Consider the following 14,251-nt stretch of genomic DNA (forward strand, 5'->3'; position numbering starts at 1 on the left):
AACATGGAATAATGAGACCAGATACAAAGATTGGGTTGAAATAAGGACCACTTTATTTAGCATATATATGATATTGAGCATATTGCCCTATGAGAACACTGATACTTGTACAAGAGGGAATGATTCCCTCCCCAACATGAAGAGAGACTGTGGGGACAAGAAGGTTATAACAGCACTTCTATGGTTAAGTGGTTTATTTCAGCATGAGCTTTTGAGGATTGCAATCCACTCTTTTCAGTGCATATGAAGAAATCAGAAATCTATGAAAGCTCATGCTGAAACAAATTGGTCTTAAAGGTGCTGCTAGATTCCTCCTCTGTTTCTTTTTATGGCATGATAGATTAATAAGGTTACATCTTTGAAAAATCCTTCTCAAGTGACATTTTCCCAGTCTAAATTGCTCCACAAAGTATTAGTTGTCCCATGGGGTGGGGATATTTGCTCAATACCTGCATAGAGATTTGAACATGAATTTTCATACTCTACAGTAGAAACTACACTAGCCTGAATCTGTCGAAAGGGCTATGGATGGCAGTTGAAATTGACTACACACACCAACATAAAGAAATAAATACCTGTGTATGATGATGATGTATGATAAATCATAGTTTTGTACTTCAGAGGTGAAAATATATCTGTAGTTAAAGATCTGTCACACGCTTTATTGGTGTCTACTCTTCCCTTGTCTGAAGCAGGTATTTCTTAGAAAAATGGCTGTAGCAAAATCCAAAAATAACAGGGATAAAGTCCAAAGGAGCTATAAATGTGCTTATTTGTAACATACCTAGTGTATTTCTATATAAACCTTTCTTCGGAGACAGTGTCTTTATATATTACGAGAGATGATTGAAACTCCTTCCTTCTCTCTTCCTTGTAACAGTCTCAGGGGTGCTTTGAAAGATACAATTTTCTTCCATGAAAATTATATCTGTGCAGGAAAAATTACGAAGGCTTTTGTGTATGATGCCTCTTCATTTTCCCTGCATGAAAACACAGTGTATACATGCTGGGGAAAGGTGTCCAACTACAGCTTCCCACCACACATGTACATGGACAAGGTAACAGTGGCTGAAACTGCTCATGTGTTACATCGGTAATACAGAGAATTGTAGAAAGAGGAGTCTGTTGAAACTATGGGGCACCAGTTGTATTTGTGTTAAGCCTGAGTTTAAAAAATTGCATTCTGCCAATGTAACAACAATTGTGGCGAAGCTACTGTTTATACCAGAGAATTACCAATCCACTTAATCTGGTTTAGCTTGACGTTGGACGTTGTCAGTTTTGAAGTAGAAAGTGGATGGAAGGGTTATTTATAGTTTAAAGTTTGACAAATGGCCTCCACCAATTTTATAGAATGAGACTGAGACTCTACATTAGGCATGGGCAAACTTGGGCCCTCCAGGTGTTTTGGACTTCAACTCCCACAATTCCTAACAACAAAACACCTGGAGGGCCCAAGTTTGCCCATGCCTGTTCTACATGGTTGAGAATAGTGTAAGGAGAAAGATCTAATATGAACAAATAAACCCATACATTTTCACTTGACTCTGACATTGGATATGCTGGTACCACTGATTCTATTGTTCCTCAGGGTCCAAAAAATGAATAAGATGTTTGGAGTTTAAAATCTGACATGCAATTTCAGACCTTGTCAAAATGCTACATCACACTGGTGACGGAGTGCATTTACATTGTAGAATTAATGCAGTTTGACACCACATTAGCAATGATATGGAATTGTAGAAGTTGTAGTTTACAAGATCTTTAGCCTTCACTGCTAAAGACTGCTGGTGCCACACCAAACTGCATATCCCAGGATTTTGTAGCACTGAGCCACAACAGTTTAAGTGGTGTCCAACTGCATTAATTATACGGTGTAAATTAATCCAAAGCCTCTGATAAAAAAGCTTTTTTTTTACAAGAACCTTTCTAATTCATCCTCTGTTTAACTCAGTGATTCTCAACCTGGTATCCCAAGATGTTTTCGGCCTTCAACTCCCAGAAATCCTAACAGCTAGTAAACAGGCTCGGATTTCTGGGAGTTGCAGGTCAAAAACATCTGGGGACCCCTTTAGCTGGAGAATTGTTGACATCATCAGTTTTGGATAATGATGAAGGACAGCTAGAGACTCTTGCCATGTTTTTTCTGCTTCTGCTACCAGATTTTCTGTTAAAGAAACAATGCCCCCAAACACATCTAATGTACATTGTTAACTGCGGTATCTCTGTATTTATGATGGTTAATAAAAACAGTAACACATTTATTTGTTTCCTGCCTCTTTTGGCTGCTCAAGGTGAGGTACAACATGGATAAAAATACATACAATACCAGCACCAATAATAAGAAATTAGTAATGGTCAGGGCCCTTACCGCTGCAAATTCTTGGAAAGCTGTAAACACAACACATTAAACTGACATGTTTTCAGTTAATTGAATTTTGTAACATAAGAAGCAACTTTCAGTCTGCATTTCAGGCGCTGACAACTTCCTTATGTAAAAATAACCTCTTTTGATCTAAAAATGTTCTAGGTGGCAAAGCTACCTTCATTCAGCAGGATGGCTACTTGTTCCCAAGTGATATAGAAATAACATTTCCACTGTGTAATGCTCTTAAAACAAACCCATCTGTTGTTATGCCTGAAGGGAAGGAAATTAATTTCCTCTGGGAGCGAAGAAGAGGCACAGTTCCTTCACTAATTAGCAGCGACAGAGGTTGCATTTTCCAGCCCTTTGTCCAGCGAGTAGCAACATCAGAGGCAGAGCCAAACTCTTATTTTCTCTTTTGCAGCTGCAACAAAGGCTAATGTGATTGTGCTTGCATTAATAGAACCATAGCTTCTGGTTTTGATTACTTCACAGGAAATACTACTACTACTACTACTACTACAACATTCTTCTGCTCTCTGAAGTACTGTGTATGAGTTTGTCCTTTCATTGCAATGTAAACAAACTGGAACTGGCTTGAAGGAGAACAAGAAAGAGGATCAATGACTTGGAAAACAAGTTCCTTTCACAAAAAGCGGAAGGAACTGGATGTGTTTTGTTTGGAGACAATATGTGAAGGTGTGGGACATGGTTGCTCACTTCACTGAAAGTTTGTTACACATGGAGAGTAAAGGAGCATATTACATCGCCTAACAACACAGGGTGCATCTATACCAGTGGCTCTCAACCTGGGGTCCTCTGATGTTTTTGGCCTTCACTTCCCAGAAATCCTAACAGCTGGTAAACTGGCTGGGATTTCTGGGAGTTGTAGGATAAAAACATCTGGGGACCCAGGTTGAGAATCACCAATCCACAATTGATTTAATGTTGTTTGACACCACTTTATCTGCCATGGCTCAATGCTATGGAATCGTGGGAATTGTAGTTTGATGAGGTACCAACACTCTTTGGCAGATAAGGCTAAATAACTTGTAAAACTATGACTCCCATGATTTCATAGCATTGAGCCACAGCAGATAAAGTGGTGTTAAACTGTGTTAATTCTACAGTGTAGATGCATCCACAATCACATGGCAATTGTAGTGCCTTCATTCTGACTTTGTCTATAACGTAGCACACGACATTGTACCACATACTGTGCTGTATTTCTGTAAGACCATTTGGAAATCAATACTATTCCTACTTGAAATAATCCATTAATGTCCTCCTATGGTCTCATGACCACTTTAGGCAGGAACACCTCATTTCACTTCACTGTAATAATGGGAGCATAGTGGGCACAGTGTGATTTCATTTTTCTCTTCTCCAGCACAGAAACACCAGATTGCTTCCAGTGGTTGGGTTAGAAGGACACTTAAGAGCTCCCAAGAGCACTACAGTACATTTGTTATTTGTTTTTCAGTATTTCCCTATTTTTTAATGGTAGTGTAGTGTAGGAGTGCAGTACTAATGTAATTCTACAGAGAAACAACAGAGTTTAAAAAGTAAATAAAGAGTAAATAAGCTAGAATGTTAAGAGTAATATACAAAAGGAGAACTAGGCAGGTGTTCCTTTTCTGGAAAAGTACAGAAAAATGGTTTTGGAACGGTTGCAGTATGTGGTCATCTTCCCAATCTGGAAAATGAGTGGGGGTTCCATAATTGCGCCATTACATAATTGTGCAATTTCATAATTATGGCTTCCTATAGGTTCATTTAAAAAAAAAACTAATAAAACAGGTTGATGTAAATGGTCTTGTATTGCACTTGTGAAAAAAAAAGCAAACACTAGAACTAATGCCACTGAAACACAAATACAGTGATGGTTTGAAAAGTTGTGTTTATAAACATAGGAAAAATGAAGTTCAAACAGAACGACCTGAAACAACTAATAGAGTGTGATAAGCACCAAATTTATTTACTTGGTTTTATTTCTCACCCTCTATTCCTCATGTTGACTACTTGCAGATGTTGCTTGGCCATAGGTGTCCTGGTTTTCATTTGTGAAATGTTAGAAGGTATGTGTCTGATTCCAGCATGGTGTAGTGGATTGAACATTGGCTTTGAAGACCAGGGTTTGAATCAATGGATGGTGACCTTGGGCATGCTGCACTCTCTCGGCCTAAGAAAAAGAAACAGGCAAATCTCATCTGAACACATTTTGCCAAGAAACCCCCATGGTAGGTTCACCCTAGAGATACCATATGTTGGAAATGACTTGAAAGCACACAACAATGTGTCTTATATACCATTCAACAGAAGAAGCAAAAAGTATAGTTATAAACCACCAGACCTGTATGATCAATGAAAACAATGTTTCAATACTCATTACTTAATTGGGGGAGGGCAAATAGTTTCTAAAGTGTTTATAAAATATCATTGGGGTCCATATTGTAACTATATTGATATAACAAAATTTCAGGTACTTTTTTGTTAAATAATAGCTTAAGGAGAGAGAGTTTCTGAGGCCCCTTTCTCCCTAATTTTTAGGGCTATTGAGATGAAACTTGCTACAATGGTTAGAACACATTTACCACTGTTTTACCCCTGCACCAAAGATTCAGAACATTTCACTTATGCACTGATTTTTGGGAATTTTTAAATGTTTTTTATTTTAAAAAAAACCCTACAAGAGCTATCTCCTTGAATTTCTGTTTTCAATGATACAACATAGAATCATAGAATAGTAGAGTTGGAAGAGACCTCATGGGCCATCCAGTCCAACCCCCTGCCAAGTAGCAGGAAATCGCATTCAAAGCATCCCTGACAGATGGCCATCTAGCCTCTGCTTGAAAGCCTCCAAAGAAGGAGCCTCCACCACAGTCTGGGACAGAGAGTTCCACTGCCGAACAGCTCTCACAGTGAGGAAGTTCTTCCTGATGTTCAGGTGGAATCTCCTTTCCTATAGTTTGAAGCCATTGTTCCATGTCCTAGTCTCCAGGGCAGCAGAAAACAAGCTTGCTCCCTCCTCCCTATGACTTCCCTCACATATTTGTACAGGACCAGTTCTTTAACCCGCTTCTCTTAGGGATTGTTCTCCAGACCCTTGATCATTTTAGTTGTCCTCCTCTGGACGCTTTCCAGCTTGTCAACATCTCCCTTCAATTGAGGTGCCCAGAATTGGACGCAGTATTCCAGGTGTGGTCTGACCAAGGCAGAATAGAGGGGGAGTGTGATCGAGGTGACCACCCCCCCCCCCAGGACTTTGTAAAAGATAGTTCAAAAATCAAGACTTTATGTTCTATATTCCATATATTTATAGTAGAAGGTGATTGAGACTTTTTACTGGAGTTTACTGTGGATTATCCCTGCACCCTGAGGCAAGAGATAACAACTTCATGAATTGTAAAATCATGCTGCTAAAACTCCACTTTTATGAATTTCCATATTGGGTTCCACAGATGTTATGAACTTCGTTCTTATCAAATATTTTCAATTGTTTATATCATTCATGATTCCCCCTTATGCAATGTAACTCACTTTTATGGATTCTCCCTTATTTCCATGAAATCTATCTATCTGCCTATATGTATTTGTACTCTTTGGGATCCCCGGAAAATATGTATTTTTCCCAGCAGGGTTTATATTCCAACTTTATTTTATTTTTCATTTTATTTCATATAATTGCCAAGTCATGAAATCAAATAGGAGATATTTTGAACTCAACCTGAACCCCAGAACGTGTCCCATTTTCTATGACCCAGGCTTCCCTTCCCAAAAACAAAAGGATAATCTGCCACCGCTTAACCCAATCAAATTCAGATTGCATGGACAATATAGGGCTTGAGTCGCCGAATTCGGAGTATTGACCTAAAGGTGATTCGCCCCAAGGCAAACATTGTCATATCTCATCCAAAGGAAAAACCAGGACACCTCAGGAAGGCGCCCTACAGAGCCTGTAAATATGGCTCATTACCACCCATCACTACTTCCACCCCTGACACCCCAAGGCATATCTAAAATCTGTATACGTGACAGAAACCCGGACATTCCTTGATTGCTGCCATTAATCCCTTTAGAAATCGGCCTAGCAGGAATTAATCCGATCTTTTCCTGCTCTGTCACTTCATTGTTTCAATAACTCCCGCCTTCTCCTTCCTGATTGGCTCGAGTAGAGACAAAAAGCAGCTTCCTATTGGGCCAACAGAGCAAGGCGGGAAACGAAAGCCCGCCTTGTTCAACCTTCTAGCCTATCAACGATCAGGAGGGCGGGGGAGCGGGGCGGGAAATTCAAAGGGCTGTCAGACTGAAATTTTGTATAAATATGGCTTTATTTTGATAATATGGTACCCTAGTAGACTGAATGATCACTACTAGAGTCCTTTTCAGCTGAATCGCTCAATAAAGACTCCTTGGCGGATTTTCCTTCAACTTTGGCGGACCTTCTTCATTTCGGCTTCAGGTTGTATTGCGGCTCATATTTTCCTATTGGCTCCGCCAAGGACCGGATCGGCTCTCTCCTTAAGGGCCCGATCCCCTAAAACGCGGTCGACAACAGGAGCATGACTTCCCTGGATCTAGATGCTATACCCCTATTTATGCAGGCCAAAATCCCGTTGGCTTTTTTAGCAGCCGCATCACATTGTAGGCTCATATTTAACTTGTTGTCCATGAGGACTCCAAGGTCTTTTTCACATGTACTTCTGTCAAGCCAGGCATCGTCCCCCATTCTGTATCTTTGCATTCCATTTTTTTCTGCCGAAGTATCTTGCATTTGTCCCTGTTGAACTTCATTTTGTTAGTTTCGGCCCATCTCTCTAGTTTGTTAAGATCGTTTTGAATTCTGCTTCTGTCTTCTGGAGTGTGAGCTATAACCAGAGCATCATTCCTCCAAGTATCAGAACGATTTGCACATCCACAGATTTTTAGGGAATTTTAACCAACAAACCTAGTAGTATTTCAGTGGAGGATCCCAGGGGCTATCTAGTCCAACCCCCTTCTGCCAGGCAGGAAAAGCACAGTCAAACCACCCCTAGCAGATGCCCATCCAGACTTTGAAATAATAATAATGTTAACAACAACAACAGCAAAACAACAACAACAACAGGAAACCTACTAGGTAAATTTGGAGTTACTGCCTCTCAACTTTGCTTGCATTACAGGTTTGATTCAACTCCCAACAGTCCCCTTCTATCTTGAAATCCCTTTAGAAAACGAATACAGGTTTCCCCCCACCAAAACTTTCAGGGAGGAAGAAAAGGAGAAGGAGGCACAAGATTGCAAGCAGAATTCTGGGAAATGTAGTTTAGGAAAGTTAAGACCCCTGTGCCAGAGAATTCAAAGGACCCTGCCCTAAGCTACATTTCCTAGAATTCTGCTTGCTTCCCACATTAAAACCTCAATGTGAGTGTGGTCTCTGTCTGTCTTTCTCTGGGCTGGCCATGTGCCAGAGGGGCTTCTTCTTTGCCTGGCCATCCAGTCGGGCATCCCCCCCCTCACTGCCCTTTTTGGGGAAGGAGCTGGGCTTCTCCCTCGACTCCGGCCTCACCCTCCTCCTCAGCGCCCTTTGGGGGAATGAAATCCAGCCCGGAAAGAATGCTTCTGGAACGTGGCCATATAGTCTGGAAAACTCACAGCAACCCAGAAATCCAGCCCTTTTGGGGTAGAAGTGGCACCTGCGATGGAGACCTGTAGCCATTTACGAAACTTACATAACTCTTCTGACAGTCATAGGTAAGTGTTTTGAATCCTAAGTTTTTTGTGTGGCTGCCCTTGCCTTTTGTTAATATCACTTCGTATGTGCGAACCTTATGAAATAGATACGACAAGCAATTTACAAACAAAGTTTTGCACAGCCCTATTAACCACTCAAGTCTTTCAGTAGAAGAGGAAATATTTAATCACTTGACAGGGACTTTCCAGATGTATTTTTAGGGTTTTTTTTAAAGGTACTAACTCTTCTATATCTTTTCCTCATCTCCTATTTAAGGTTAAGTAATGAACCTTTCCCCTTCCTTTTGAACTGTTATACAGGTTGGTAGTAACTGCTTGGAATGGACAATGGCATGCATTGTAAATTGCCTCCTGTTCTCTTTCTCCAGCAAAGGCATGCTTTCTTTATTGCCTTCCATTCTAAGCATAGAGATAACACATAGCTTGTCTGTTCTCCAAGAGCACAGATGAAGCGCTGGTGCTAGATGCATTGCAGATTACAGCTGCAATCCTCAGCATATTTACTTGGGTGTTCCATGGAAGCAAACATGCTTTACCAAGTCAACAGCTATAAGGTCAGGACTTAAGTACTCATAGGAAGTCTGAATGAAGTCAGTTTCAAAAACAACAGACATCCTGGACACTTAACTTTTACTGAAATCAGATTTTCTAAGTTGATTATAAATTTTTGGCAAGTCTTCATTTAGGTATGTTTTCAATGCAGATAGGCCGGTCTCTAGAGGAAGGAAAGGCTTATAAATGAGAGGAAAGGCTTCATAAGAGAAGTAAAGTTTCATCAAGGGATCTTGGAGATCATATTGTCTAATGCCCTATTCAGTACAAGAAGTTTAAGACACATGAAAAAAAAACACAATTCTCCTCCCCCTTCTTCTTTCTCTCTCTTCTGTTTCTTCTCCTTCACCTCAGCACCATAAATTCATTTATTTTTATCCTGCCTTTCTCCCCATCTGGAACTCAATGTAGTTTAACAGCTCAAAAATTACATCATCATGCAAAGGTTAAAAATATAATCTTATTGTCAATAAAGTAAAATAAATTAAGATGTAAGCATTGAAAAGAACAATAAATATAAGTAACACAGCTCATGAAAAGCCATCCCCCCAGCAGTCACCTCTCAAAGGCTTGATGAAACAAAAAGGTTATCCGCTGCCTATGAGAGGATAGCAACGAGGATGCTAGTCTGGAATTGGGTTCCAAAGCTGGGGCAGCTACTGAGAAGGCCTTCTTTCCCATGTTCCCACCATATGTATCTGAGCATGTGGAAAGACAGAGAAAAGGGCTCTCAAGATCTCAAGACATGGGCAATCATGGGTAGTCTGGCACTGAAGCTTTATAGGTAGATCCCTTGGAATTGTGCCTAGAAATAGAAGTGTTGGGTGCTTATTCAGTTCAAACCCTAAGGTTGTACCCATAAACAGACTTCTTATGGAGTAAACTCCACTGATTGTGGTAGGACTTAATTCTGAATAAGTATGCATTAGATAGTTTTGTTCCAACCCCGCTAAAAAACAACCTATAAAATACACACAATCAAATTCCAAATTCTTGTGTGCATAATTCCAAATTATGCTCAAAATGCTCATTATAGAATGGAGCAGGGACTTTTTTGTTCCTGGTATGAGTCACGTATTAACCCTCCAGCCAGGTTGCAGAAAAGGACCTCTGTAAATTACAAGTTGTTGTCCCACAAGGGGAATTGTTTCCACTTCTTCTCTACTAGTTGCGTCATGAAATGTTCCATGACATGGAAAATATCACAGTGGTGGAAGGATATCTTAATGGCACATACTTTACTTTTATCATCTCTGACTATATACACTGCCCTGGCTCAAAGCTATGGAATCCTAGAAGTTGTAGTTTTACAAATGTCTTTAGTCTTCTGTGCCAAGGAGTGCTGGTCATTCAACGGACTACAACTCCCATGATGCCATAGCATCGAGCAATGGCAATTAAAATGGTGCCATACTGTCTTAATTCTACAGTGTAGATTCACTTTGTGTTTCAAGTGTAATTAAATAGATGAATTAGCGGGTCAGGGAAGTGATCGATGCCTCCTTGCACTACGGCAGGCCTCAAGGAGGCTCTTTTAAAGAAACCTTTAACTGTACTTGACAACTACAGACCAATCTCCGATCTCCCATTTCTGAGCAAGGTACTGTAGCATGTGATGGCTTCACAACTCAAAGGGTTCCTGGATGAAGCAGATTATCTAGATCAATTTCAGTCTGGTTTCAGGCCTGGTTATAAGACAAAGACAGCTTTGGTCACCTTAGTGGATGATATACACAGAGAACAGAACAGGGGAGTGTGTCCCTGTTAGTTCTCCTGGACCTTTCAGTGGCTTTCGATCCCATTGACCATGGTATCCTTCTGAGGTTCCATAATATGGAGTCAATCTATCTACATGGCTTCATATGTGACACTTATAAAATCTGTGGGCATGGGTAATAAAATGAGTAAATTAAAACTTTATCTGCTAAAATGATCCACAAACTGCTTCCTTATTTTTACAGCTGTCACACAAAACATAGCCACTCTAGTTTATAAGATGTTTTAGATAATATTCTTATTTTCTGTCAGTGGAATTGTGAGTTTTAAATGTCATTTTAATTGTATTTATTGTATTTTAACCCAAATCCACACTGTACTATTAAAGTGTCTTTTTTGAATTTTTGTGTTCAGTTTGTTTTAAATTGTGACCAAATTGTGTAGTTGTTAGCTGCCTTGAGTCCCCACAGGGAAAAGGTGAGATATAAATAAAGGGAATAATAACAATAATAGTTTTAAAAATAAAATTGCTTATTCAATGGCTTTGAAAAATGTTTGTTACTAGATTTTTAATGGTACATTATTTTAATCTATATTGTCAGTTACCTTGCGTCTCATTTTGAGAGAAAGGTAGGATATAAATTGAATGAATAAAATGTCAACCCTGGAAGGGGGTAGATGATCCTCCCTTTTTGTTTTTGGAATGTTCTCTTTTAGGAAATTTGCTTGGAGCTGGAAAAACTGAAATATAAAAGTAGGCATGAGACAAAAGCCATCGCAAGAATTCTTTAACTGTTTTTAAAATGTTCTCTGCTCTGGCTTTAATCCCTGAAAAAAAAAATTGAGTTGTTATTTTCCTCTGATCTTTGATTGTTAAATTGTTTTCATATGCTGCTAGTTTGTTATGCTTGCAAGCTACTTTAGAGACGTTAACATGAAAAGGTGGGGTCAGTAAAATAAACAAACAGCTGGGAGTGTGCAGGGGTTCTTATGTAATTGTGCTTAATTGCATCAGTTGCTGGTTTTCCAAATAACTTACCATTAAAGAGCCAATTTGGATAGGTATAAATTGGCCCACGGATGAACATCATTTCTCATAGTTTCCGTTTGGCAGTTATTTACTTGGCACATAGTCCATCTCGTCCAAGCCCCTGCCATGCAGGAAAAGCACAATCAAAGTATCCTTGCCAGATGGCCATCCAGTCTGTTTAAAAGTTTCCAAGGAAGGAGCTTCCACCACACTCTGATGCAGAGAGTTCCGCTGTTGAACAGCTCATAGAGTCAGGAAGTTCTTCCTAATGTTCAGGTGGAATCTCCTTTCCTGCAATTTGAACCCATAGCTCTGAGTCCTAGTTTCCAGGGCAGCAGAAAACAAGCCTGCTTCCTCTTCCTTATGACACCCTTTCACATATTTATACATGGCTATCATGTCTCCTCTCAACCTTCTCTTTTGCATGCTAAACATACCCAGCTCTTTAAGACCCTCTTCATAGAACATGGTCTCCAGATCTTTGATCATTTTATTGCCCTCCTTTGGACACCTTCCAGCTTGTCAATGTCTCTTTTAAACTGTGGTGCCCAGAATTGGTCACAGTATTCCATGTATCTTATACTTGTCCTTGTTGAAATTCATTTTGTTAATCAAAGTTCAAAGCAGATAATCTGGGATCAGATCTTAGGATATAGGGCAGGGTAGATCTAGCCTCAGAAGCCAGAATCTTTTTTGTGGACTTTGGCGAAGGCAGCCAGCCTGGGGGGAGGGGGGCAGCTTTCATTCATATATCCTCTCACTCCAGGAAGGTCATAAGGTATTTCCAGGCTGTATATAGGGCAGCGTACATCCAGCTGTAGATGGAGCCTCAGAGTCCCCTCTAGCAGATCTGTTAGTTGCACTTTATTGTATGTGTTCTGTTCTGTTATTAAATGTGTTGAATGTGTTAATTCATTGCACAACTTTGGCAGTGATTTATGAGGCAAAATCCAGTTTTGGGGGTGCAAGATGGATTGAACCCTTCTTCACCCTTTTGAGGGGTGCTTTTAATAAATTCCCCTTAAGCATCTGGGGATATGCAGGCTATTTAGGATCAGGTCCAGCTCAGGAACTGCTGGGCTCCATCTAAAGGTAAAGGTTTCCCCCCAGAGTTTTGCCAAACTCTGGGGGTTGGTGCTCATCTCCATTTCTAAGCCGAAGAGCTGCCGATGTCCATAGACACCTCCAAGGTCATGTGGCCGGCATGACTACATGGAACGTTATTAGAAACTGCCTTATATGGCCGGTGTAGACTCAAATAATGCAGTCCAATACATTATATGAGTCTACACTGGAGTTGTAGTTTGTTGAAACACCAGCACTCCTTGGATCTTCTACACAGGCCCAAAAACCCAGGAGGAACTGGGTTTTTTTAACCCAGGTCCTGCTGGGTTTTTGTTCCCATGCCCTCCCACAACCCCAGGCTTTCCCTTTGGGGTGGCTAGATGCCATCCTGGATAAACCAAAGGTTGATCTGGGATGGCATCCACCCCCCTCCCGCAGTTCCCAATTTCCCCCTCCAGATCTTACCAAAGGACCTGGCGGCAACCTCCGCCCACACCTCCTGACACGTCAGGAAGTATTCTCCTGAGAGGTCTGTGCTGTTGGCTGGCCCCTCAGGCAAAAGGAGGGGGAAATGGGGGACTGGGGGAGAAGAGTGGGTACCGTCCCACTCCTTCAGGCTCCAGGAGCCCAAAGTTTTGGAAAACTAGGAATTTCCATAGGCTTTTGTAAGCATGACCCTTTTGGAGATTAATTGGAATTCACACTATTTGGAATAATCATAATCTTTTGGAAAGGCACGACCTTTTTAGAGATCATAACATTTTGTAAAGTATGATCTTCTTGAGAAGAGTTTAAAACTCACTTGAGTCAATCTCCTCCTCAGTGGTAAATATTCACTAGTATTCATGCAAGGAAATTTAGGTTTCTCAGCTGTTAGACTGATATGTCTGGTGATTACCTCTCTGAACTGTCAGGAACAAAGATATGCCAATGCATAAAATATATAGCAGATCTTCAGAAGTGTTATTTTCAGTTGTCCAAAAAGCATCTATTCTCCTGTAAAATATATTGCTTTCAAATCATGTTCTCAAGAGACCAAAATAAGTAATCTACATTAAAAGTTAACGTAGTTAATTTACTTACAAACTTCATGTATTCACATACAGATACATTGCTTATTGGTTTCATGTTAACTAACACTCTTCAGTCTAATACATTACTGAACATTGACTTAATATAAACTGGCTATTCACTGCAGCATACTGTAATATACACAACTATAGTCACTGACATCATACATCAACTATACTGTAATATACTTCTGATGCAAACACCAACTGATGCAAACTGAGTCATATTCTAGCTGACATCAACTGATTTAACTGACTTCCAACTGACTTCTGAATCAAATGGATTCTAAAATGGAGTCTCACTCTGAACATTCTCAGATCTGGTCACATGGTTTGTAGTTCCTCCCACAACTTCAAATAGCATAGAGTTAAGGGCAGAGGCGGTCCAACCATAAGGCAAACTAGGCACTTGCCTGTGGCGCCATCGTCCCAGGGGCGCCATCGTCCTGGGAGGAGGGCACCACTCTCCACCTCCTTCTATTTTGGGCCTTCCGGCGGCCACGCTGGGCCTCCTGGTGCCCGTGCTGGGCTTTCCGGCCGGCGCAGACCCACCTTCGCACCACACGAGCCCACCTTTGGGGCCTTCAGAGATTGTGAGGTCTGTGGGAACTTGGAAGCTAGGTATGTGGGGTTTATATATCTAGAAGGTCCAGGGTGGGAGAAAGAACTTTTCTTTGAAGCAGGTGTGAATGTTGTAATTAATCACCTTGATTAGCATTT

General features: G+C 40.6%; 1 long non-coding RNA gene across 1 annotated transcript; it reads right to left on the reverse strand.

Annotated features, from left to right (window-relative positions):
- Positions 1 to 3,739: 3,739 nt before the first annotated feature.
- On the reverse strand, positions 3,740 to 13,747 carry LOC134298407 (uncharacterized). The gene is made up of 3 exons (XR_010005472.1): positions 13,360 to 13,747; positions 11,406 to 11,517; positions 3,740 to 4,547 (listed from the first exon to the last, which is right to left on the reverse strand). It is a non-coding gene; the product is annotated as an uncharacterized LOC134298407 (long non-coding RNA).
- Positions 13,748 to 14,251: the final 504 nt, after the last annotated feature.

This window comes from Anolis carolinensis, chromosome 4, assembly GCF_035594765.1.
Source record: "Anolis carolinensis isolate JA03-04 chromosome 4, rAnoCar3.1.pri, whole genome shotgun sequence".
NCBI lineage: Eukaryota > Metazoa > Chordata > Lepidosauria > Squamata > Dactyloidae > Anolis > Anolis carolinensis.